Source organism: Pimephales promelas, chromosome 22, assembly GCF_988280905.1.
Source record: "Pimephales promelas chromosome 22, fPimPro1.hap1.1, whole genome shotgun sequence".
Taxonomy (NCBI): Eukaryota; Metazoa; Chordata; class Actinopteri; order Cypriniformes; family Leuciscidae; genus Pimephales; species Pimephales promelas.
The window spans coordinates 23,566,437-23,594,205 of NC_142790.1; the positions used below are offsets into that span (position 1 = coordinate 23,566,437).

Here is a 27,769-nt window from a genome sequence, read left to right on the forward strand (position 1 = left end):
TTATTGCGGGAACGCAAAGATGGTATCAAAGGGCTTCAGAGCTCTAATACAAGGAGAACATTTTTAATGAGTTGAGCTGCATTTAAATTTATATAATTTCTGTCTGAATAGTGACCTAGGCAGGACAACTGTCCCATGCTGGAAGAGGTGATCCACACCCACCCACATGAAATATGTGAAAAGACAAGTCCTGATATGGATTTTTCTTGGTTTTTCTTGGTGGTTCAATTTAGCTGCAGGGATTCCCTAAGATAGGGTTTAGGCCAGGGGTTTTCAAACTAGGGTCCGTCCGATGACCTCCAGGGTGCCTCAGGGTGGGGTTCGTAAAAAAGTTCAGAGAATAATGTAAAAAATTATTTTATTATTATCATTATGGAGCATCATATTTAGGGTTCCATGGAAATAAAAAAGTAATAAAACCCCTGGTCTAGGCCATATTTGGTTGGTAAATATTATTAAAAAGGACTGACATTGGAAAGCTAATGGGTTTAAGTCACAATTTGTACCCTATCCCCCGGTTTCACAGACATGGCTTAAGCCTAGCCAGACTAAAATTCATCATGTCATGTACAATATGTCAGTGCTATTGTTTTGTCTCAAGAACACCATAGCCTAATCTTTTTTTTTCTAAGGTACGTTTATAAAATCTTCTTAAATGTCCTAATTGAACTAAGTCCTACTCCTAGTGTAACCTAAGCCCTGTCTGAGAAACCAGGCCGATATGTATTTACACTCATGGATAAACTGAGCGCTACGATTGGCTCAGTTTTCTTCTTCATCCTGATTGGCTAGTTAGCGCGTCAACACGAAAATGCCCGCGTCTTTCTTGCTCAGGAAATTGACCACAATCTGTTCGTGTTCGGAATGGCAAACTGGATGGGAGGAACTGGACTGGACTGGACTGGTGGAAATTCATAGACTATGTTCAAAGTAAATAAATCACTCACTCAGAAACCACAACTTTCGGCTCGAATCAAAATGAGCTTGTGACGAATTTAAAATGGTCTGTGAGGGAGCCATTTTTAGCTCAACAAACTTCATCATGACACCTGTTGCGTGCAACCTGGATTTGTTGATTTATAGACTATGTGATTATTAGTAACGTTAATAATACTAACAACAGTAAGTACTAGCAATTTAAATCTACAACACTTGCATAGTATGTGTAAACATGCAAATTATTACTTTATTAATTTGTTGACGGTGTACAGTAGGTAAGATATAAATGTGTGTTTGTGTGGATGAAAATAAATGGCTGGATAGATGGATATGAATGTACATGACATGTGTAAATGTATGTTTGTATTTGTGATTGCAAATATCATAAATCTCACATTATTGTAATATATTATGTAATAATAAAAGGGAAATTATTATAGATTGATACAAAATGCGTAAGACTATAACCCAGGCCATAATCTATCTAATAAAACCTGATTGGTTTTTAAAGAATGTTATTTAAAGACCAGCTTGACCAGCAAATGAACCTATTCGAACAAATGTTCCATATTATACATATAGATTCTCTTCACATCACAACATAACTTTATCCTTGCCCTTTATGCTTTTGAGAGTTTTCTTCTATCTGTTGAAATGTACGTTCTTTTTGTTCCAGAGAGTGCTGGAGATTTATGCCTTGTGACACAGCCCTGGTGTTTGTGAATAACAAAGACAACCGGAGAGGTTATGAGGCGTTTGGGGCATCCGTCCATCCAGTCTAGGAATCCAGGTAGGAGCTGTCCTCTCTGAGACTAAAGCACACTGACTGTTTCAGAAACATCATGAATGCTGACTCTTGTCTGCTCTCATGGTCTTCAAAATGTACAAAATGGCTGTGGCCCATCCCTACGGAAAGGGTCACGTCAAGCTGCTGCTGGGACCTGTATGTTGTGAAAGGAAAGGTGGATTGCAGTGACGTAAGGCACTAGAGAGTCAACAGGGGAAATGTGACAGCTGTGCATCTAAAAATAGACAGAAAGTCTGGCATCTATCTATCGTTGTGCTATTGTTTTTGTATGCTAGTTGAATCTGTCATTGAAGGAAACAGAATGCATGATATCAGTTTCTCTGATGTCACAGACTCAGTTTGTGTCCCTACAACATTTCGCTTACTGTGGTGAACAAAGCAGTGGATGAGCATTAAGATACCCGGTGAAGGACAAAACGTACTTTCTCTCTTCGTGCTCCAAGAGTAAATGTGTCAATGGCAAGGTGTGCTTATTCATTATGGAATGAGTGATGGCTTCACTGTAAATATTTCATGCATGCAACTACTAAAAGTTTCATGACGTTGTCCGAACGAGTAAGATTTGGAGAGAAGGTGAAGTAATTCATTTGAATAATAGATGTTTAATGTCTTTGATGAGAGTCATCACAAAGGTCACTATTTTAATCTAACCTGAGACTACAGTAATGAGCTCTTGTCCCTATCAAAAAGAAATGCTTACTAAATTACACTTGAGTATCTCAACAGTCTGTTCTGTCTGAAAAAAAAAAAAAAGCTGCGGATGGGCATCTTAGTTAACCGGTGAGCCTCTTATGACCCTAAATTAAGCTGAGGTGCATAATCTCATTGCAATAAAGCGATTTTTTTTCTTCATACAATTTTGTATATTGAATGTACAATAGAATGATTTTTAGACTTAACTTAATAATATATGAATTTCATTGCATCAAACCAAGTATTAGTATCCTTACAACTAGAAAGTGTACTTTATAAAGTTCTTTCATGAAATTCTAGATTTATAGATCTAATAGGTCCTTAACTCTGCTTGCAGTCACATTGTTATCTATAGGGGACAGCTGATTGGTTCCTGCTGTATTCTGTAGCCAATGAGTTTGCGTGCTTAACCTTCAAATACTTGGTTAGCATTTGGCTTTGCAGTCCAGCACGCTTTCAGAAACCCTCCACCTTCCCCAGCTCCACCTGTATAGATCTGCTATGGGTAATTCATGTATGCTATTGCACAGAAGCTCCGTGTTTGTGTATTTATTGTCCCATATAAGTCTATTACCATGCTTGAAAGTTGTCATGACAGAAATATAAAAAATATTTTTTTATATAATTTAAAACCCTAAAACTTTTTGTTACAAAAAAAAAGAAATCCGTTTTAAAATTAATTATCACTTGTTTTGATATTTGTTATATAATGCAATTATTTTGAGCTTTTTTTAAGTGCATGTCCAGATACTATTTGAAGCCACTGTACTGGATCAACTACCCAGGGTTATATTTTCAGTGGCCCTGCACAGTAAATCATGAGTAAATATTATATTGGACAGTTCAGTGCTCAGAATTCTATCAGAATGTCCATTCGAAGTCCCTTCTATCGAGGCTGATATGTAACTCCACTACTTCTGTTGCAATAAAAACCAACTAAACTCAGTTTGAGTTTAATTAAGCATTTCTGTACTATTTTTTTTTGTTGTTGTTGGGCTCCCATGGAAGTATGCTAAGGGCTTGGATATGGCTGCATCTCAAGCAACTTTATGTACTGGATGTGTAATGTGTTCTGAGCTTCTGTGCTTTGAAATTATAAAGACACTGCTTTAAAGTATAGCTCAGGTTAACTTAGCTCTGACAAAATGAAGGCCAGAGAGCTGGTCTTCATCTCATTAGTTTTTTTTTTGTGCTGTCTGAAAGCCCAGCTGAATCTTCGACTTATTTCATCTGCAGTAACCTTGCTTATTCCCGACGGACACATTTGTGTTGGTGTAAAGAATTTATGGCGATCTAAGAGAAATGTATAAATCCTGGCTTTGGGTTTTTCAGGGCCATTGGGGTGGACAGTGATCAGAATGTGTAAGAACGGTTCCCTCTGAGACTCTTTGTGACTAATACGTCTCCCTTCCTTCGCTGAATGCCAAACAGGGCTGACATGACTGCAGTGGGATTCTTACCCAGCTGTATGTTGGCCTTCAGTACTGAATCTTAGTCAGCTTGTGTGCGCTGTAAGACATCCTGCGCAGGTTATTGTTGTTCGAATAGAATGAAGGAAGGACATGGAGCACACGGATCTATATTTGCTGCTGAAAGGGGATCTATTGGGCCAGTTGCCCATAGCCATGCTGTAAAATGCTTGTTCGTCATTGGCTTAACACTGCACATGGTGAACTTTGACAATGAGGTTTTGTCAGTGATGCATTGCATGATAACTTTAACTCATGCTCACAACCTTTCCAAGTTCAAACTTCAAAAATATACTTAAGCAAGTGAAGAATTGAGAACGTCCTGAATTTGAATTAAGGTCACAAACAGTATACAGATTTGCACTATTTTTTAACTACAAAAGCAAGACATGTTAGCTTGACAATGCCTTGTTTGAATGTTTTGATGAAATATGTTTGGTTTTTTATAGATAAATGTTTGAGACACCGCCTATAGACATTTGTATTAATCTTATAAATGTCATAATTCTTATTAAATTAACGTTTGGAAACCATTGAGGAGGAACACTTGATTTCCCTGAATGCATTACCTGTGGTGAATTCTTTTCGAATTTCAATTCAGTATCTTTCTTTCACTCCAGTTCAACTTCCTGTGGGGTGTTAATCATGATTTCAAAGCCAATTCTTTAATTCTGAAATTTCACCATCCTAGTAGGCACTTCAGTTGCTATTCCACTCACGTTTTCTTGCTTTAAATGCTGTGAACAACACAGACATGCAGAGTGATACAGAAAGTGAAAAGTCCCTGCCGTTCACTATTATCAGTATTGAAACTATGCTTGGCCATTTGAACTAGAGGACTATTACTGTTGTGCTTTGGCTGGAGAGGGTTTAGATTATCAATGCATCTCATGCCCAGTCAAAAACGAGAAAATGTGGCAAGGCAGGAATATGGCACAGTTGGCAATATGTTACAGCCTCATAAAATTACTGAGCAGAAACCATATTTCTCATCCACTGATATGTCTGTAGCTTTCATTATTAATAACATGAATTATTGAGCGGAACACGTCTCCTAATGTCTCATCATTCTCCTTAAGCAGGTGGGAGGTTTTCTCAAAAGGATGCTGGTAAGATAGCATCTAGCATACCAATGAATGTGAATATGTGTGAGCGTGTCAGTGTGTGTGAGACTATTACGTGAGGCAAATTTTAGAAAAACACTTCACATGAGCAGTGGAATCCTCTGGAAGAGCAGAATTGATACCTAAGGATAGAATTGTGTGTGAACTGACATAGTGTAAAATTCATCACAGTCATTACCAAAGTTGACTAACGTTTGATCTCAGAGTGCCATTAAAGACTGAAGAATTCCTTTAGTTAATGATTCCTCCATCTCCCATTCGTAACTTGTGCATGAAATTGCAGTTGTTTATCGAATTGGCTGTTTTGTACACTCGAAATAACTGTTAAGTCTGCAAAACGGCGGCCCAAGTGATGCAGACAGTTTCTGGCAGAGGTAGTGCCTCAGTCAAAAAGAATTTTGGCTGCAGATTATGGAGGCATCCTGGGATTTTCCTTCAGTGAACATTGGCTTGAAAATCAATATAGCAAGTAAACTCAGAGGCACTGTGTGTAGTCAACTATAAGCCAAACAGTAATTGCTTAAATTGATGTAATCCTTCACGTGTCTTCTGTGTGGCAAAGTTAATATCAAAAGAATTAAGTGTGCAGTCCAATGGTTTTGAGATCTAATCCTTAAATCAAGAACAATTAAAACTGTGATGCAGAGAGAGATGACCCTGTACGTCGAGATTAAGAGTTTGACTTTTTCGTAATCGGCATAGTGATCTGGATCAACAGTTGAGTTTAACAAGAGGAGTAATCAGCTTGGGCCACCTATACAATGAAGGACTGTTCATGACCTTTGATTTTATTCAGTCAAAATACAATAAACCATATCAAACTTTAGAAAATGTCATTGCATTTGCTACAGTTGCTGCAATTCAATTACATTGTTTCTAAACAAAATATTAACTGGCAAGACGTTTGCAATTATATTTATTCTATATCTTGCAATACTCAAATGTTTCAATATAATATTACCAATAGAACACACATCACAACATACAAACTTCAGTGCATATTAAAAATAACAATGACACTTTTGAACATCTTTTTTTTTTTTTTTTTACTTCTTATTTTATTACTACGACTACTATGACTAACTACTGAAGTCCAACCTAGTCTCTAGTCATAATTATTTGTTCAAATTTGTGAAATTATTTTTCAGGGAAATTCATTTCAGGGTTCCTTCGTAGAAGAGACTTGTTCTCAAAGGATTTCCCTGGTTAAATAAGGGTTAAATAAAATTAAAGGTGCAGTGTGTAATATTGACAGCTAGCAGTTAAAATGGGTACTGCAGTCCAAATTCAAAATATTAGAGAGTTGTTTCTGTAGAAAAAGAGGAAGAGATAGAGAGAGTAGGGCATCTGTCGCTCACATGGGTTGCCAGGAATTAACAGGAATGAAAGCTATTGACAATGGAAGGAAAAGAGACGTACGTTGACGGGTTGATCCATGTTTTAATATGTTCCTGTTCATTGATATTTTTAGATCAATGCTGAGACTTTTTAGGTTGGGTAGAATCTGCAATTTCTGCCCCAGTTCGTTTACTGGCTTCCATGGCTGCAATGCACTGTGTTTCCCGCCAACTGGCAACCCGAGGTGTCAAAACACTATTGGGTAAATTTGCCAGTGGGCGAATTCACGCAGACCAAAACAAAAACGGACATTCCAAAACGGAATGCACATTTCAAAGTAGAATAACTCTTGTAGCGTTGTGTTTCAGAGAAACAAGTATGTGAAATTAGCATGTTTCCTAAATACTGTACAAACATATTATAGTTTTATGCTTTAGTACAAAATGGCATCTTTAAAAATGCCACAAACCTAATCATTAAAGTCTAACCTTTTACTCAAACACTTTTTAGTAGGAAATAAAACTACCCTTTTCCTGCAATGTTTTTCTGCTATGTTTCATTTGCATTATTGTGAGTTGTCAGGAGATAGATACTCCCAGACTTTAACTTGAGGCGATAACCAAAGAGCAATTTAGTAGAAGGTAACTTTGCACCAACACAATGCACCTGTAAAAAGTCAAATAAGTCATTCATCTGCTTGGCTTGTCAACAGGTTTGTTTCTAAACTATTTCTAAACTTAGTCAGGAATTTTTAGAATTCCAGCTTATTCAAAAGTGTTTTTTGACTTTACATGACTTGAGCCGTCAGATTGATTGGCAGGCTGCACACTAATTAGCCATGAATACGAAAGTGTTTCTTGTGATGACTTCATCACGGAGATCTTCGAGTTCAAACGGGTCATTGTTAATCATCTCTCAATATTGTGTGATTGAGAGCACTTTTCCGGTGCACTCTAAATGACCTGTTCATAAATCCCACTCTCCACTGTTTTATTATTAAAGTCTCTGCTAACCGGGCCAAGTGCAGTGGAGGCGTGCGTTCTAGAGGTGAGCGGCCCCTGAAAGCAGTCTTTGGGTTAAGCTCTTTTTCATTTCTGGAGATCTGCAGGCCCTCAGACAAAGACTGCCAATCAAACGCCCAGCGCAGGGAGGGTTCATAATCTAAACCGTATTAATCTGACCCGTTTATGAGGGGTCAAGTGAAAAAGAGCTGATCGATTCGGAGTGCTCCGCGCAAACGCTGTTTCTCAATCGTCTGTGGCCCCATCCTCTAATTACAATTTGTTTTGCAATATTGAGAAATAATAGCTTTTCCTTGGTTGTCAGTTACCCTCAGAATTGCATTACAGAGCTTTGTTTAAACAGGAGAACAAATCAATACCATCTGCCTTCATGTATCCTGATCATCTCTCCTCAGCACAGCAAGCAGCTCTATGACATTGTCAATTGTTAATATCAACCCACACAAAAGTCCTATTGATTTTCTGTGTATCTGGGTATTTATTATTGGTGCTGGTTTTTTTTTTTTCCTCACTGTATCTTCTGACCCTGTGAAGTGGCTGATTTTATCTGCATGAGATACACCAACAAGAAGATGATATCAAACTGGAGTTGCAGGTTGTAAAATGATTATTTGTAAGAATCTCTGTACAGCTTTGTTGAAAAATGCACTCTTGCAAACTGGTATTGACAACATGTATTGAATAGTTCAGTGTTTTGGAGTGTATATCAGAACAGAAATTAGAATGTACTAAATAGACGTGAGTGTATATTGTATACAATCATGTGAAAAAGAAAGCACACCCTATTGAATTCTATGGTTTTATGTATCAGGAAGACATAATAAAAAAATCATCTGGTCCTTGGCAGGTCTTAAAATTAGGTAAAAACAACCTCAGACGACAACAACCTATGACATATTTCACCTACTGTATTTCACCATGTCATTATTTATTTAGCAAAACACTAGGGCTAAAATGGTGAAGCCATGGGTGACAAACTACATCGACCCTCACTGCTTTCAATAGGGCTTAAGATGGTAAGTAGCAGTTAGTCACTGCTAATCAAATGCCTTTGATTAATTGATCATTAGCAAGCATGACCACCTCTATAAAATCAGAAGTTTTGGCAGTTTGCTGGTCTGGAGCATTCAGGTGCGTGTTAACTCAATGCCAGGGAGGAGAGACATAGCCTAAGCAATGATCTTAGAGAAGCAGTTGTTGCTGCCATCAATCTGGGAAGGGTTATATGGCCATTTCCAAACAGTTTGAAGTCCATCATTCTACAGTGTGGAAGATTATTCACAAGTGCAAAACATTCAAGGCAGTTGCCAATCTTCCCAGGATTGGACATCCCAGCAAATTCACCCCAAGGTCAGACCATTCAATGCTCAGAGAAATCGCAAAAAAAATGATACCTCAGACTCTACATGCCTCAGTTAACAAGTTAAATGTCCATGGCAGTATAATTAGTTAAAAACTGGTATGGAATGTTTGAAAGGGTTTTCAGGAGAAAGCTTCTTCTCCCTAAAAAGAAAATGGCAGCACTGCATAGGTTTGCAAAGTTGCATCTGAACAAACCACAAGACTTCTGGAACAGTTTCCTCTGGACAAATGAGACTAAAGTGGAGATGTTCGGCCACAACGCACAGCACCAAGTTAGGTGAAAACTAAACACAGCATATCAGCACAAACACCTCATACCAACTGTCAAGCATAGTCATGGAGGGGTGATGATTTGGCATCTTGCAATCTTTGGTATACAGACAGAGGACTTAATGGTCGACTCAAAGTATTCTAGGGTAAAAAATGTGGGGCCATCTGTTTGACAGAGAACGCTTGGCCACAGTTGGGTCATGCGACAGAACAATGATCACAATAACACCAGCTAATTTACAACAGAATGGCTGAAAGAGAAAATAATTATGGTGTTGCACTGGCCCAGTCAATATCTAGGCCTCAACCTGTCTAAAATGTTCTGGCCGGACCTTAAGAGAGGTGTGCGTAAAGCAACGCCCACAAACCTCTATGAACTGAAGCAATGTTGTAAAGAAGAGTGGGCCAGTGACTGATAGTCATACAGAAAATGATTCTTTCAAGTTATTGCTGCTAAACAACATTACAAGCAATCAAATCATAGTTTGTCACCCATGGCGTCTACATTTTAGCCCTAGTTTTTGTCCTTTCTTACACACATACACACACTTGATTATATTCAATATTTAAAGTTTCCGTCTCATCTATTCTGACGTCACATGCTTTTGTCAGCCATACTTCTTCAAGTGGCACCTAAAGACAGGTGTAGCGAACTGCCGTCCCACCGGGAGCTCCACGGTGCAGGTGAGAGGACGTTTGGAACACTGCGGTCCTGTGAAATGTGGGTAGAGAGAGCGGGATGCGAATCAAAGGCCTTGCTGTTGCGGTTCGCTCCGCAGTTGGTCCCAGCTTGATGCGCAATAATGACCTGTCAGAGTGGCAGGCCTGGTGCCAGAACCCTGAAGCAAAGCTAATCCATAGGGGTTATTCAGTCTAATGAATCCTAACAGCATGCAGCGAACCCACAGGGCCACAAAACACATCATCCATTCCCCTTGTTTTATTTTAACTGACAGAAGTATATTCCTGGGAAGTAGTGATATTGAGCTGAATTCAAGTCTATGGCCTTTGTGGTTTCTACTCATGTATGAAGTCTCTTTTTATGTGTGGTTTGTCTGAGGGCTTTGATTCGAGCGTGGTGGAAGACTCGTGGTTCGTTCTAGTCTGTGATCTCAAAATGTTCGAGATTATCTGTCTTCAAGGAGAGGTCAAGATTGTTTTTGCTGTGATAGTGTTTACCATGCCGAGATATTCAGCTGTGTACATGGATCAAATGCCATTTTCCTAAGTCATTCTAATTTTACCCAAGAAAGCCTTGTGTCCACCAAAGCGTTTTTAGCCAGTTGAAAACGCTAGACGCTCTGCTGAAGACGCCGTGCTGTGGGCGCTTGAGAGCATTTTGTCAACGCAGCGGTTTTTCCGTTGTGAGGTTTTGTTGCTATGATACAGAATATCTGCCGCACAGTTTACTTGAAACTGATTTCGCAGATAATTTGTTTCATACTAAAAATGTATTTTTCATACATTTTGTTCGGTTAGCTCTGCTGGTTGATGTTGTACAGAAAGAATGTTGTGACAGTTGGTCGGTGTGGTTTAGTCCCGTCCCTCCTCCACTGTGATTGGACGGCTGCGTAAAAAGTGACAGTGATGAGGGCTGTGTTTTATCCAAAGTTGAACATTTTTCAACTCTCGGCGACCAGTAAAAAACGCTGAGCGCTCGCTCGGCGCTTCAGCGTGAAAAAAACGCTCGGCGCCTCGTTACGCTCAAGGCGTTTAAAAAACGTGGCGCTCCCGTTGAAAACAATTGAAAACATACGGCAGGCGTGTGTAAAAACGCTTTGGTGGACACATGGCCTTAGACTTGGAAATGTATTGATCTAATATATACATTTGACCATCACATTATACATTTGAAATTAATTTGATATTAAATTATATATATATCTATCAGCTTTATGGAAACAAATAGTATGTTATTTTACTTGAGAAAACTAAAATGCATTCACGTCATTCAAGTTTGTTTTTGGCAGTTGTTGACATGTTGTGATTTGCGAAGAATAAGTGTCTATCTGAATGTGGGGTCGTTATTTGGAATGTAGCAGAAGTAAAATGGTTTATTCCTGCCACTGTCGATGTGATTTCTCCAACCGCCTGAATTTTCTTTTTTTTCCTCCACCCTTGGCTCTAACAATTGATGTCAGGCATGTCAAGAGCAGCTCTTATGCATGAGCCCACATATTCCAGCTCGTCTGCCAAATTTACTCAGTGAAGGGACCCTGCCTCTGGAGTGCCATAATGGACTTGTCCATCACTTTTTGAGAGGATGAGGATTATAGTGGCCCAGCTGGATTATGGGTGGTTTGATCCATGACTTCCTATCCTCTTCCTATTCAAACACATTAGTCAAGGTGAATAATACAGCCGTCAGCTCTGACAGCATCGCCCGCTATTGTCACTTACTCGCCCTACACCGCCCCAAGTAGCATTGTCTGGAAGACTGACAGGTTTCTTACGATACGCCTCTTGGTGAAATCAGAGACCCAACGTATTTTCCACTAGAGGACGTTTGTCATTCTCTCTGCCGCTTTAGAGTGACAAGGAGAGATTGTCTCTTGGCGAACTGTGGCTGGCAACTCTTAAGAGAAATGCATGGAAGGGTTAAGATTTTTTTTTTTTTGCCATTTTAGGAATTTAGCCTCTGTGGCTCCCTCTGTTTGAACCTAAGAGGTGACTCCATTCTTGTCGTCAAAATTTTTCCTGGCCTAACTTTTTATGCAACTACATGACACGTTTGTCATCTCGAATTGCCCGACAACCTCACACCGTTGCTCCATTGGTTTCACCTGAGTGCAGTTGTGGCATCCACCATTTGGGGCTTCACCAGATTGGGAATTAAGCAGCTGCTTCCAAAACTCAGAGGGCCACCCTCTCAAGGTCAGCTCCCAGCAGCCATCCGGGCGATATCAGGCATCTGTATGGCAGCCGTGCCATCCATATTTGAGTGGGTTGAGAACGCCATATGAGGTGAGACAGGAAAGGTGAAATTCAGCATGACATTCCACTTTGTTGTCATGGTAACCCAGCCTTGATGGCAGAAAAAAAAGCTGGAAAACAATAAAATATCTTCAAAAAAGGGCAAAGAAATTGGAATGTGATAGATAACAAATCCACTAAATTGTGCCACTGACCGGAGGATACAGCAGCTTAAAACTGGCAAAAAGCTGGAAAACTACAATGAGGTGAATATAGGCCTATGTCACAAAGAGTTTTCTCTCTATACTATATAATATGTCAAGAAGTTATAAATTTTATGTATTTGACAGCATGACACATATATATACATATATATGTATGCATTTATCTTTTTATTAAATCAGCTTTGATATGATATACTGTTCTATATTTTATTAGCAGTGTTGGGAGTAACGCATTACAAAAGTAATACATTACAGTAACATATTACTTTTTGCTGTAACGCAGTAGTGTAAGGCATTACTAATCAATTTTCAGTAATATTTTACTCGTTACATGTTCAGTGAGGCTTGTATTACAGTTGTGTTACAGTGTATTGTCTGCTTTTACTTCTTAAAGGCAACAGACTATGTGAAAGTTTTAAAGCAGTCTTTTAGTGCCAGTTCAGAGCGGTCGCGTCTGTAACATTGTTTTTTCCTCATAAATGCGAACACAAACACGAAAACTAAAATAAAATGAATATTTTAAGTTCTATGGAGACTGGAGAGCCAACCCTTCCTCATCCGATTTGCGCAGTGTAATTAACAGAATTACAAAAAATATATTTTACCTCCTATTTTTTTGTCACGCATGAATGTGTGTCTTTTCCCTTATATTAAAAATAAAACATAGACTGATATTTGTCTAATGTCTGGAGTCCTTTAAGGAAGTAGCCTATATACGTTTCAATACATGAATTTTCGGAGAATTTTTATTACACGTTTTGACTGCAAATGTCATGTCCATAATGCTGGACTTCCCCAATTTTAAATAATTTATCCTCAACTAGTTTTGTGGTGTAGGTCTACGTATTTTATAATGTTAACTTCAAATAATACTAATAGCCTAATTTAAAGATAAGGCAGCATTGGATATGGACGGTAAGGAGAATAACGCTGGGAGTTGGAAGAGGTGTGTCGCGATTCTGTAGGTTCGTTGATGTGGCGAATCGCGATTTCGGTTTGATATTGCATATCGTTACAGCCCAAAAGTTAAGTTCTACTTCGTTATTTTGGTGAAAGTAACTCAAAAGTAATACATGAGTAATGTAACGCATTACAATTCTGGGACAGTAATATTGTAAGGTAATGAATTACTTTTAAATAACAGTAACAAGTAATACCTAATGTATTACAGTTTGGAAGTAACTTGCACAACACTGTTTATTAGAGAGAATACACGTACTGTATATTATATACATGCATATTATAATTAAATGCTTTAAATTACTATCATGAAAGCAAGCTGGAAATCGGTAAAACATCTTCAAAAGCAAATGCACAACGTTTTGCCAGTGACACTGACCGGAGGATACAATGGCTTAAAACAAGGGCAATAGTTTAACGTTTTTGCCGACATTTGATGCCCCTTAACAACTCTGGGACAAGGAAGCCATTTTAGAGAATTTTCCAGCCTCAACATATTGCACCTGTTCAATTATTTAGCTCCACTCTGTGGCTTGGCTCTGCACCACACTGAAAGCTGTAGCTACCGATTAGAGCCCCGCATGTCAACGTATCAGGTCAACCTCCCTCGGCTTTCACTTATAGAGTAATGCCTTCACATTCATCACTGTCTCATTAGCTCGCCACTATGCATTTACACATAAAGAGGTTGAATTTTTCTCATCCGTGTTTTCAAACACTGCCGAAGCAGGTTCACTGCAGAGGGTCAGATGTCGGGGTGAAAACAAACTCTTATCAGTGACTCTTGCTGAGAGGTCAGTCGCTAGCTTCACCACTACGTAATTATAAGCTAGTATAGCTCTTGCTCTTCCGTCAACCTTTCCTTTATCTCGCCCTACACACAGATGCCGCCTGTGATAAACACTGCGAGTTTTCCTTTAATACCTCCTCCGTTCTGTCACCTTTAGATATATACTTCACCTGAGTGTGAGAAGACATAGGTGATGGGGAGCGTGACTCACAACACTTAAAACATTCCTGTGAGGATTTATAAAATCCAGTCAAACTGTTCCTCTGTTATTAATACACCATCACAGTGTTTAAATCATGTTTGTGTCTGCAATATCTGATCAGAATGTGCAATTACCTTCAGAGGATCTTGTGCTTTCTTGTTTGTGGCCGGACTTGCCATTGAAGACACCACTTGGGGGCAGTGTTGAAGTGAGCACTCTCATCTTAGGCAATGTGAAAGCTTTGGGGTTGCACTTTCCTAAACTGCTGTTTGCTCCGATGGAACATTCATTTGCAAAGGTCTTTCGCTTCTTATTGAGGGTTGGACTGGAGAACATTTTTATTGCTTAGAGTTTGCTCTCTTATTGCTAACGAAACCGAATAGAGATTTCCGTTATTTTTCATTTTGTTGAAGTGTCATAATTCTTAAAATAGATGAAAATGAAAGCAAATTAGTAATTTGTTGACATAATACTAAGAGGATATGTGGATGGCGTAGCTCAGATCGTTTGGCCTTGGAAAAATCTAAAGAGAAATATTTGAGGTTATTTTAAAGTCTTTGACTTGATTGCATTTGAGTACTGTAAGGAAGTAGGAGACTTAAGCAAAAGTTTTTATTCCCATTGAGAAACAGTTTTTTTCTCAGTTTTCACTTTCTTTCTAACAGGTGGATTTAAATTCCCTGCTGTAAACGTGTTGAGCCCCAGATAAATATAAATCTGTCAAAAGGTAACACTGTTTTTTCTTTGTCTCATACATTTTCAAGAAACATCGGAACCACTAAAGCAAACAAAATGCAGTTATTTTCAATTATATCTTTTTTTTACATTTTGAAACTCAAATAGATTTTTACCCATTCTTGATTGTGTCATAATCAAATTCGATATCACAAGTCCTTTGACAAACATAGTATGTGTGTGTAGTTGCAGTAAGTATACTATATACTCAGTAGTTTCTAGTTAAGTTTTTGGATATTTATTAGTGCCATTAGTCGTTATTGTCTTGAATTTGCAGTGCAGTTGATACACCGATTTCACCTTTAATATGTGACAAACTGAACATGATTACATTCTGTCCCTCCTTTAAAATGTCCTCATTGAACCCTCGTAAATGTACCGTGGACCCATAAGCAGATGTCCTGTGCATTTGGGCCCTTACAAATTGATGTTAGAATATATGAAGAAGGCTCTGGATCTCTTGGTCATCCGCTTTACGATCGGGCCCCATCATTGGCAGCTCAAGCTTCCCCCCATGAGACCCAAATAAATGCTTTTTTAGAGATGAACAGAAGGCCAGGAAAGATTCAATCCTCTTTCTCTGAGGTGAGAAAGGGGTGCATCTCTGGAAATAGTCAGTGATAGATGAGATACATGGAGCAAGACAGTCTGGCCCGGTCTCCAGCCAAGCTAAATCAGACAAACCGTCTGCTTGTTTGTGTCTCTCTCTTGAGCGTGCACACATCTCTGCTTTGCTTACACAGTAACCTTATTTTTTTTTTTTTACAACTGATTACTTACCAGCAACAATACATCTATATTCATTTGTGCTGCATGCTCAGATTTTTACTTAATGATTTAGCAAAACGCAGCACTCACTTGTTAAACGTTGGCCTTGGGACGTCTTCTCTGGAGCTTTATGGTGTTTTAAAGAGCAGTTTTATTTAACTGGCAAAAGTGCAGCGTAATTAATGCACATTTTTAAACCTTGCATAATCAGTTTTGTTTTCATAGACACAAGAAGTGATAGTTGACTGCACTGAATGAGAGTCAAGTTAAATGAAATTAAGAGTCAACTTTTAAAAATATATTGCATTCTCTTAACTCTTCTGTCTATATTTTGTAGGGCTGGAATTCATTCCATTTTAGAAGCATTTGATTAAATTCCTATTCGAAACAAAGTCATTTGGTTATGTGTGTGTGTGTGTGTGTGTGTATATATACACAAAACATTATGACCACCTGTTTAATATGCTGTTGTTCCTCCGTGTGCTGCCCAAATAGTACAAAGGCATGGACTCTTAAAATCCCCTGAAGGTGTCCTGTGGTTTCTGGCACCGAAACATAAGCAGATCCTTCATGTCCAGTAGGTTGCGAGGTGGAGACCGCTGTGGATCGAACTTGTTGGCACATTCCAAAGGTGCTCAATTGGATTGAGATCTGGGGAATTTGGGGGCCAGGGCTCTTCTTCATGTTCCTCAAACCATTGCTGAACAATGTGTGTGGTGTGGCAGGGTGAATTATCCTGCTGAAAGAGGTCACTTCCACCAGGGAACTCCATTGTCATGAAGGGGTGTACCTGGTCTACAACAATGTTTAAGTTGGTGGCACGTGTCAAATTTTACATCCATATGAATGGCCGGACCCAGGGTTTCCCAGCAGAACAGATCATCAGATCATCACACTCTCTCCACCGGCTTGTCGTCGTCCCATAGTGCATCCTGGTGCCATCACTTCCCCAGGTATACAGCTCATATGTTTACGGCTGTCCATGTTGAAAACGTGACTCAACGGACCAGGCGACCTTCGTCCTCTGCTCCAAGGTCCAGTTCGGATGATCACATGTCCATTTGTAAGGGCTTTCGAAGGTGGTGTCATCATACGCACATAGGATTGGTCTATGACTACGCAACAGAGTGTGATGCACTGTGTTGACGCATTCCTCCTATAACCGTGTGACTTCTCCAATAAGCATATTCCTCCTATAACCATAGGTGTGAATTTGTGTGTGACTTCTGCTACAGTAGACCTTCTGTTGACTGGACCAGGCATGATAGCCTTCGTTGCCCTCGTGCATCGATGAGCTGGACGTCCAACACACTGTCGCCATTTTGTGGTTTGTTGAAGAAGACTTTTCGTCTGAACCGACAAAAAGTGACATCTACATTTCAGGTTTGACTGTACAGTTTTATGTACCGACGACTTTGCCCTATGCAGATAAATCAGTGAGATGTGACTTTGTTGCTGCTATGTCCTGAAATCGCATATGAATAGCTGAAATACAGTGCATTCTTTCCTTTATTAGGAGGCCTGGCTTTGGATGGCAATTTGCGGGGAGGATGAGATCGAATGCTTTCAATGCTAGCAGGCTAAAGTTAGCATTTCACCTTTTAACATGTGGCCTTGTTAGGATATTTTTAACAATTTTCAACTTCAATGGTTGAACTAATATGAACCGTATTGAACTGTATATATTATATTACAGCCCGGTCCCCAAGGCGTCATATAATGATGCTTTTGACATTGCGTCCACATCCGACGCACTTTAGCGTCAATATGAGACACAGATATATATGGGCCAGAATGCGCCTCCTAGTGGTCTAACCCTAACACTACCCCAGACCTAAACCTACCCATAACCGAAGCGTGTTATATTGACGCTAAAGGGTGCCATGTGCGTAGGATTTAGACGCAATGTCAAAAGTGTCACCTACTGTATATGACGCCCTATAGGATGAGAATGCGTTGTACATGAGGGTCGATCATGGGATTTTTTTATTTAGTAATGTAATTGTAGATTTATATGTATTCTTACTGTTCTATTGTATTGTGTGTGTATATATATATGTATATATATATATATATATATATATATATATGAAGAGTTCAGATGCAAAAGCCTCTAAGTGCCATTTGAAATTTTCTTCTAAAATGTTAATTTTTATCAAGCTTGTATATTTAAGTTCAGTAATTTCACTTAAATGGCAATGAAGATTACCTATTAATTGTCATTTAAGTGAAATTACTGAACTTAAATATACAAGCTTGATAAAAATGACCATTCTAGAAGAAAATTTCAAATGGCATTTAGAGGCTTTTGCATCTGAACTCTTCATATATACTTGTGCCTAATCAGGGTGAGAAGTTGGTACCTCAAATGGATATGTCATAGTGTGCTATTACTTTTATAAAGAGTGTGGTTTTACCACCTTTACCTCGATTACCACCTTAAGAATGATAAAATTGGTAGACAAAATCCCATACAATTTCATTGATTGAGACCTTTTGACTTAATGGTTAAGGTCATGATGACTCATGATTGAAATTGTGTTCTCCCTTCAAGTTCATATTGCAATAAAGTAGTACGTAGTTTTAAGCACAAGTGCACTGCTGTTGAGATGGTGATGGTGTTTATGGAGGAAGGGATGTTCTCCATATCTCCCAGAATCATCTTGTTAGCTTGCTTTAGTCATAAACCGCTACTTGGAAATTGCTCCTTTCACCCACATAAGCACAGCGCACTGTTAACGGCATGTTTATTATGTTCACTCTGTGCTCATCCTTGGGCTTCTGGTGGCTTTGGGCTTATCTGTGATTGTGGGTGACCTCCAAACGATGAAGGCCACCTTAGAGGGGAAGCAAAGGCGAGGAATTCTGGAACAGAGACCAGAATGCATGAATGAATGACAGCACAGTTGTAGGTGTTGATAATTGATAAGAAATAAAGGGTTTTTTGACCTCACTTTATATGCTTGTATTTTATTTTTAAAAATTGTATTGGCATAACCCTATACCATTATTCAAACATTACACTAGCCATTCAGTTCGAGCTACAGTTTGAGCTCACTGGACTGTAATTGAGACTTAAAAGCACACGATAAAAGCAAATTCATTCAGTGCCGCTGTTTTCAGCGAGAGCAGTGGCGGCAGAATTTGCATGCTGATGGGCAGGTTACTTTCAGATGCATTACGACTGCTGCGAGCTGTCATCGACGATCTCATATTCAATCAGTGCAGCTTAATGCATTACAAGCTTTCATAGGACATTTTAATGAGAGTTCCTAATTAGCCAATAGTGAAGTCATAATCACTTCAGAAACAAATTAAGCCGCAGGTATTTTGAAGGATGAATGTTCTGCCATTGTCCATACAGTCATGGCCTTCCACCCAATCCATCATGTTAAAAATTAGACTGACCACTTTTTTCACACTGTTAACTTAGTACAGCTAAGTAGTTGACTATTTTTTTTGTTTACAGTATGCATCAGAGAGCAGCTGGGCTTCAAAAGATGAATGATAACTTATAAACCGTTAAACATGTTTGTTAATCGATGGTGCAATGCGTCTTGTATTGTAGTTCTTTCCCTCATTCAAGACAATCTTTTTTTAAACGTGCAGGGGAAAAATGGTCTCTCATTTATTGATGAGTCTGTTTTTATTGTTTGTTGCTGCTGTGCAAGAGCTTGGTGATGTTTATCACACTATGGTCTTTTTTTTTTTTTTTTGAAGATTCATCAAAAAGGTTTTAGAGATGCATCAAAATGTGTCCTCTCTAGAAGGCAGACCATTTCACAGAATGCGGCATCTCTATGCTTGACCGTGGACAAACACGAATCCCGCAGCTTTACCCGGAAGGATGCTGGCAAACATTATAATGTGGAGAAAAAAAATCTATAACATCCTGAGCAAAGTGACACCACTGCAGTTTTTTTCCTCCCTTGAGCTCTATGGAGGAAACATCACAGGCATATTGAGGCCACAGTTGCCGTTTGATTGATGTGTCAAACTGCCCATCTAAAAGGACTTTGCCTCCGGAGGCTGGCCTCTTTGTTGAAACGCAGAATCGGTGGCTTTGATTGGCTGGGATGGATGGTTTAGCGTATATGTGTGTGACTGATTCTTTCTCATTATTCTATCTAGACAGATGACACTGAATAACAGTTTAGCAACTATCTCGACATTTTAAGTGAAAAATCGCTGATTTTGAGAAATCTTGTGGTGATATCTGATAGTAATCAACCACATATTAATTAAGGCACAATTGCTGAGTCAATGAAAGAGGTCAATTAAATATTGATGTGTCTAAAAGGCCCATCACGGGAGATGGACAGCCAGGGTGATGGGACGACGGCCACAGGCACAGTTCACGTCTTCTTATAGCAGCCGTGTGCTGAGTGCTGCATCAATGGGAGCTGGACTTTGGTGTTGAATACAGAGAGAAAAACTCCTTTCTCTGCAGCATCCAGAAATTCCAGCTTTCATGCACACAGAATGTGTAAAGCTAACAAGCTCATTAGCAGCTTTGCCGTTACAGTCAGGACACTGTGATGTACGTACAGCGCTTTTAGTTTACTGTCCGTTTATGCCTTAATCTAGATCTCAGTTGTGGTTATCAGTTCACTCTGCAATTCATTATAATTCATGGGCACTTGGTGGCTATATTGGTACAGTGTCCAAACAGCTTTTTCCTATCATGAAAGCACAGCTTTTGAATAGGGATAGCACAAAATTGTTGCTTGAACAATATTTCAAATCAAGAACAACATCTGCACTCTTAGAAGAAATGGTTTTATTTAGAACCAGAAATGGTTCCATCCCCCGCTTCATATATGGAACTCCAAAATGGTTCTATATACTGTAGTAGAGCCTGACCGATAAAGGATTTTGAAGGCCGATACCGATACAAATATTTTGGGGTTTTAAAATCCGATATTCCGATATATCGGCCGATATTTTTTTTATTAAATATTGTTGGATTTCACACACGTGTAAAAGAAAAGCTAACTTTTCTGCACAAGATACGTTTGATACTTTTTGTCTAAATGTTCACTCCTCGCAAGTATAACTTGACTGTAAGTAGAGATATGCTAGTTACAGCAATCATTACTTTATTTAGGCAGAAAAAATTCATTGTGGTTTCCAAGCTCATTAATGTTAACGTTAGCGGTCTTCCACTGATGATAGTGGTATTAGCTAGCTTTGTGGTTAGCTAGTCTATGATGAGCCATAATTTAGCAATAGATAACGTCATACTGCAAATTGTAAAACATACATTTTCAATATAACAGGCCAAGGAGAGATGATTGAAGCGTGTTTTGTCCGTTTTTATTTTATTTTATTTTTATAAATATTCATTTATTATCGCCATTATAACTGCCGATACCGATATTTTGTAAAATGCCTAATATCGGCCGGCCGATATATCGGTCTGGCTCTACTATATAGAACCATTTTTTTTTTTGGTAAAAGTTTCTATTGGCCAAGTACGGAACCCCTGGGTTCTACAGTATATAACCCAGAGGAACCCCTTTTTTTAAGAGTGAGAGTGAATATATACACAGTGAGAGTGAAAGTGAGTAAACAGCAGGGCTTAGGTTTGTGTATGTTTTGTTCAGACTGCCGTTATCATCTTTCTGCATTGCACCTGCTGAAAAGATGAGAAGAAATTGCCTCATACACTGCTACAAATAAACACAAACACATACAGTGGTATGTTTTATTCAGAAGATGTAGTATGCAGTCTATACTGTTCTACTTATGCTTCAGTCTTGAACTAAGAGGTGATGACATTGCAACAACTGTCATGCCGAGATATTTCCATTTATGTTCAGATAAACCTTTGTTGTCATTTTTATCCTTTTCTACATAGTTGCATTGCTGATTATACAGAGTGGACATGTGTGTGGCATATTATAACAGATTTATTGTTCTGTTGCTTTGTGTTGCCATAGGTGTGTGTGTGTGTGTGTGAAGATGGATTTGTCTGTTCTCCTGAGTCTACTATTTAGGCCAAAGAAATCCTGCTCTCTCCTGGGATGGGCCCGAGATGGAAACACATAAATAAGAATGTTTTACTTCCCTTTGGGGTGGCAAACACTTGGCTTGGCTATTCTATTTTTTCTTTTAAATTGTGAGTTCATACTGCACCGAGCAGTATATCCAAGTATAGATTCTCTCACCACTAATGGGCTTTTAGTGCTGTTAAAATCCACCCTAGTCATGCTTCGCTTTGCAGGGTTATTTTACCGCACAGGCACAAGGCTTATGGTAATGTTAACTAAAGACTTTGTCGATTAAGTTACAGTAACAGGTCTAGACTCGCTGCTGATTGTGGGCCGTTTGTGACACAACCAATCAGCTTGATTGATTGGGTCTCTCTGCGCTCTCAGGCAAGCTGATTGGCATGTTAACGACATCAGCATGAAAAGCCGCGAAGTCAGGCTTGCGTTTCATGACAGTTAGCTGACCACCCCAAATGTTTCAGGTTATCTTGTTGGCTTTTTTTTTTTGTTGGTATAATGCTTAATTTGTTTCTTTTTTAATTGATCGCATGCTTAATTTGTTAACTGTGGCGTGCACTTGATAGCGACATCTTTTCTGCGTACGTAGCCCTGCCCAAGCTTGATCAATGGAATGATATAAACCAACAAACACTTCAGCGTTCAAATAATAGGCATACTCAAACACTGAAAACTCTTAAAGAGTGAATTAGATGGTAAAATGACCCTTCGGAGAGATAAATGCGTAACACAATGTAAAAATCCATCAGCATCAGTTCCAGCAAGGCAGATAATTGCATTAGCCTTTGAGTGGACCCATCTGTCCATGACTGGTGTGAATCCTGACTCCTGAAATAATAAATCAAAGGAAAAGCAAGTCTGTCAGGTGTTTCGAAGACTCGGGCCGTGGTGATTTGCGTGCCGTGGGGTCCTCTACTACCTTGAGCGTGCAAGCATGACAACAACAGATGCTTTTTGTCTCTCCGTCCCCTACGGCTTGTCTTTTGTTTGTCCTTGACAGCTGAGAAAACATGAAGGATTCCCTTTGTTCAATCAAGTGCAGTCACTAACTATTGCAAGACACCTCCCTCCTGATTAACGGAATGGGAAAATGTTCCCGATTTCCACTTTGGCTATATTTTATTTTAATGAGCATTCAGGTACAGTCAATAAGTAGCAGAAAAGTAGTGAGTAGTGTTCAGTTCTGTATTTTCTTTATTTGTCATATATATATATATATATATATATATATTTATATTTTATACATGTTATATTTAGTAAGAGATAACAGCCTGGTTGCGAGATAAAGTAACCTGGTTGCCTTAAAATTTTAAACTGATTGAACTGCAAAAAGTGAGTTAATATAATGAAGGAGATTTATTTAATCATCAAAAACTCAAAATAATAAGTTATCTCAACTAAATAAATTATTTAAGTTGATTAGACAAAAGAAAAAAATGTTTTGATAACAGATCTTGAATTTTTTTTTAGAGTGAGGTATAGGGTTGGGTATCGTTTGAATTTGATTCCGATTCCTTGTTTCGATTCCGGTTCCTAAAGATTCTCGATTCCGATTCTTTTAAGAGGCAGGATCAAAAAAGTTTAGCTAACCTTGCTAACCAACGGCCTTTCTGAAGGAAATACTCCTTCTGTCACAAATACTCCTTTTGTCACAAATTTTGCATTTTGCCGAGATTCCGTTATTTTTAGAAAAGTGAAGCCACACTTTGGACCGCCGACGTAAACTACTCATGTTCGACTCGCGCGGTTATGCCAACACTTCCGGCAGACGCTTCTTCGTTGGTGTTGTTCAGTGGTTTCTTCTTCTGGTCGGCGGACTGTGAATATCGAAACTAGGAATCGAAATTTTAACTTTTGAACGATTCCGGGAAAAACAAAAAGTTAGTCCCGGTTCCAATCGATACTCGATTCTCAATACCCAACCCTAGTGAGGTAGTGGGTTTGGGATATGTGTGAATATTTAGGTTTGGGGACATATCATGTGACCTGTCCATGTTGATATCTGTCTCATGTGGCTTCAACTAAGTGACATACATTCGTATGAAAGCTTGTTTTTAGCCACAGAATAGACAAAAATACAAAAGGTAATTTTGACTTTTTTTATCTCACAAATCTGACTTTTTCAGAATGCAAATTTTTGTTCCGCTTTGCTCGCAATTGAAAAAGTCTGAATTGAGGGATTTAAAAACTCACAATTGCAAGAAAAATGTAAAATTACGAGACATGAATTAAGAGACATTTGCATTCTGACTTTTTTTCTTGCAATTCTGACTTTGACGAGTCAAACAGTCTATCTTTACTTCTCACAATTGTGAGGGTAAAAAAAAAAAACCGAATCGTGGGAGGAAAACTCAAGCAAATAGTCAGCATTGCAAGTTTATTCGCCTCTGTGTTACCATACTTCATCATACCATACATGTTCAAAAAGTCCTTATAAAATAAAGTTTTTTTTTTCCCTTCACTTAGCAATGTGTGGCACTTTGTCAGAAAGCTAATCCTTTCGTACTGTCTCCATTATGCTTGGCTTCATCATTCCTCATTGCAAACAAGCACTGCCATCTATTGATCAGGGCCTGCCACAAAACTGATTAGACACCTTTCCCTGCTCTCTGACTGCCATATCAATCCTGCCTACTATCAGCTCATATAAAGAAGATATCAGCTGACGCTCTGCATTAACTAGCACAGAGTGCTTACATTAGCTGGTACAGATGAAGGTGAAGGGGACGTACTTTTTTAGCCTGAGGCGGCGTACGTATGTAATTAACTCATAATCTCTCGCAGGGACTGTTTTTAATCACCTTCCGGTTCCATTAGCTTGTTTATTTTTATGATGTTACCATTTTTGCTGGAGATTTTGGAAGGGCATTCGGCGTGGGCTGGGTTAGTGTGTGTTTACGCTGTGGTTTACAAAGAAGTTAATATGGTACTGTTTGCATGTGTCTGGGTTTCATGTGGTCCATATGGTGACTACTGAGATACTGTGGGGGGAGTTCAAAAAAAGGAGAGGGAGAGAGAGAAAGAAAGTGGTATGATGGCCAGCACTAATGAAACAGCTCCTGCAGGGTAGACACACAGCTACCTGTGCTGATTCATTGGATGACTCAGACAGCATACATCCTGGCTGTGAGCTTGAACAGAAATCACTCTTACTGTATCCTGCTCATTAACTTACTGTTACACACTTATGCGAAGGCTGGAAATGAAACACGTAGAGCTATAAGCATTGTGCATAGCATTGTGTACTGATCATTTTTAATGCATTTAGATGCTAGTTCTGATGTCATTCTTGCAATGATCTGATCCGGATATCTTATAAGTGTCCTGTGACGTGACGAATGAATACAGTACAATATATTATTACAATTAAAAGTAAAAATGACATTTATTATTATATATTTTAAAACACATTTTATTCCTTATGACAAAGCTGAATTTTCAGTATCATTACTCCACTGTCACATGATCCCTCAGAAAATAGGATTTGGTGCTCATGAAATATTTATTATTCATATTTTCAGTGTTGAAAACAGTTGTGATGCATGCTATTTTGTGGAAACTGACAGTAAAGGCCTTTAATATGTTTCCTTGCTGAATAAAAGTATTCGAGAATAAATGACCGACCCCTTACTTTTGCATGGTCATGCATATAAAAGGCATAACCATCATAAATAAAATTATATTGTATATGATTATTATTATTATATTGCCACCTTTTCCACTTATCTTGAATTTGCTTGTTTGTAAATGTATATTGCACATAACAAGAGCTTATTTTTGTTTACTTTATGATTTCCCCCCCCCCCCCCCTATAAATTTCTAACCACTGAATATTGTACTGTTGTAAAATGTGTAACACCTGACTGAGACTTGTAAATGAGCTAATCTCATATGTCAAGTCTTTATTTTGTCACTTTCACTGCACAGGAATGAGTAAGTCGATGGTTTTGTGCTAAGAGGTTTTACACAGACCCCTGTGACTACAAAGGCAATTGAATATTTCAGGAATTCAAAGATGTTTGATGCCATGCAGACTAGCGTCATACATAACTGTAGATTTACATTGATTTATATTCACTGAGGTGAATATAAACATCATATTTCCAAAAAGACAGACTCTAGTATGTGTTTGTATTTGTCCATATTATCTGCTGCTGGAGAGACAGAAATGGGGTGTTACTGACAGACAGGCGGCTTGTGCTGCTATCATTCACTGTTGCTTGTTTTCTCAGCACGTACTTATCTTACTTAACTGAAATCCGCTTGGTTTTGCTGAAAATGTGTACATTGTGGTTTGAGAATCGTGATTAGTCTGTCACTGCAACATTTGAGGTGAGACTGTTCGTTCAAACCATAGACTAAAAAAGATTTGTCGACGCCCCTTCACTTGCAAATAAAGTGAAGCCGCCAAAGTCCTAATATGGCGCTGACATAGAGTGACATATAGAGATTTTGTCTATCAAGATAATCTTTACAAGTTAATCCAAAATGTATACATTTTGAAGCCTATATATAACGATTTTTTAAAAATACAAGCAGACCATAAAGTTTAAAAAAAACACAAGCAGGTTATAACTGTGTGTTCTATGTCATAGATCAAAACGTGAAAATATTTAGAAGCTTTGTTCACCACAGACCTTATTTCAGGCGATTTAGCAAAAACCCATTCAAAAATCCCATAGACTTTAGAGCAAGGGAACCGATCGTGCTAAAATGCTAACTCACTTCCGCGTTTTGGCCTACAGAGTGACCTCGTAACTTCGGCACTCTATTGCGCAGATTTGGGACCTGCGGGACCCGAGTCTGCACAGTAGTGAGACGGAAGTAAAGCCGCGGTGTCAAGGTCCCGCCCTCACTCCTTCAGAAACGGTTACTACAAAGTTTACTGCAGAGCAACTCATTGTGTAAGTGTGAAATTAACAGTTATAGACGTGTAGAAATTAAAGTTGAAGCTCCAATCTCCTACTGAAAATCCCCCAAAAAGTCTGGTGCCTCAGTGACTACTTCGTTTAGAGAAGCTTTCAGTCACACAGCTGTCAATCATGACGTCACATTCCCGTTTTTATAGCATCAAATAACTACGACCAAACTTATTTAAAAAAAAATGAGCACTTAAACTTACAACAGTGTGATTAAAAACTACCTAAAATAACAGAAAACATTTTTGGAAAGTGTATTTTGATTGTTTCCATGGCGTCCATTAGACTTCATGTGGAGGGCGGGGTTTATTACCTATACTGGGACCAGCCACCGGGGGGCGTTCGAGGCGCTTTGGCTTCACTTTTTAGGGTTTTATTATTTTAAAATGTTATATTATAATGCTTCAACAACACAAACACAAGGTACATGATCAAATCTCTGACTTTCCATTGCTTGTGTGGCACACTTGGTTCAAACCAATAGCAGATAGTCTAGTATTTGGGAAACATGTTTAAAATAATTTTTTTCGCAATTTTATGGCTCAGAAATTAAGGCTTAACATATACCTAGGGATCTCTGGTTGATATAGTCATTTATAATGCCATCATTGAGAAGTTTTACCTGAAGACAGCTCCTTATGATCGTCTGTTCTAAATGTGACCAGTCAAATGACAGGCCAGCAGGTGTCCTGATGTACATGTCTGTAATTGAGTAAGAATTATGCAGGGAGAGAATGCAGAATCAGGAGGGGACTCTGCGTCTGTCTCTGGAGGGTGTGATCCCACGTAATTCCCACCTAGCTCCGATCGGTGTCCGTGTGCAGCCCCCCGGTCGCCTATTAAGAAGTGCTCGGGTAGCTGTGGGGAGTCTGGATTCATTACCGAAGTTGGACCAAGACAGAGCAGAAGTTCACCTCATTTTTCCTCTTCCTTCACTGCAGGTGGGAATGCGTATATAAAGTGGACATACCTGCGGTGTGCTCTGATGTGGAACAGATATGCAGTGGTTAGTGAAGCAGAGCAGCACGATATTAAGATCTTTCAGCTGGACAGACTGTACCTACAGCTGCCGAGAGACAATCGCCCACGGAACTGACCTGAATTACCTCCAAAAAGCCCTCATAGCTCATTCAGACTCTGCTTTCTTAAAAATGGGCTGTCAGACGATTCGAAATTTGAATTTAGTTAAAAAGATGCCAATTGCCTAGTAGTCTGTTAACAT

At 38.9% G+C, this 27,769-nt stretch overlaps 1 long non-coding RNA gene across 1 annotated transcript; it reads left to right on the forward strand.

Moving 5' to 3' along the window:
• Positions 1–789: 789 nt before the first annotated feature.
• LOC148969619 (uncharacterized) lies at positions 790–27,769 on the forward strand. Its single transcript, XR_016149120.1, has 3 exons — positions 790–930; positions 1,616–1,729; positions 27,489–27,769. It is a non-coding gene; the product is annotated as an uncharacterized LOC148969619 (long non-coding RNA).